This window comes from Plectropomus leopardus, unplaced genomic scaffold (genome assembly GCF_008729295.1).
Source record: "Plectropomus leopardus isolate mb unplaced genomic scaffold, YSFRI_Pleo_2.0 unplaced_scaffold44477, whole genome shotgun sequence".
NCBI classification, from domain to species: domain Eukaryota; kingdom Metazoa; phylum Chordata; class Actinopteri; order Perciformes; family Serranidae; genus Plectropomus; species Plectropomus leopardus.
In genome coordinates, this window is record NW_024648758.1 from 1 (window position 1) to 464 (window position 464).

General features: G+C 48.9%; 1 non-coding gene across 1 annotated transcript; it reads right to left on the minus strand.

The window, feature by feature from the left end:
* Positions 1 to 209: 209 nt before the first annotated feature.
* trnas-gcu lies at positions 210 to 291 on the minus strand. The gene has a single exon. It is a non-coding gene; the product is annotated as a tRNA-Ser (tRNA).
* Positions 292 to 464: the final 173 nt, after the last annotated feature.

Sequence of the window (464 nt, forward strand, 5' to 3'; positions counted from 1 at the left end):
CCTTTGCCCTGCGCCATTGGAATACAGCACCACAAATCATGCAAGCCATGAACAGGATCGCTGGCTAACGAGCAGCGCAACAAGGCAAGTCTTCTTGTGTCAATGAGAAAGTGAGCAATTTTGTGGGAGAATTTGACTGCTCTAAAGCGTGTATTTATTACTGGAGTTAGTTATTCTGTCAACACAGCATCTGTCAGCAAAGTGGGAAGCGACGAGGATGGGATTCGAACCCACGCGTGCAGAGCACAATGGATTAGCAGTCCATCGCCTTAACCACTCGGCCACCTCGTCTCCGTACCATAGCTGCTAAGGTGACCACGTGACGTGGTATGATAGAAAGCAATCAAAAGTTACCCTTCCTTGAGTGTCCTTGGAATGCAATATGCCAGTGTTTACTGGGGAATTAGCTCAAGTGGTAGAGCGCTCGCTTAGCATGCGAGAGGTAACGGGATCGATGCCCGTAT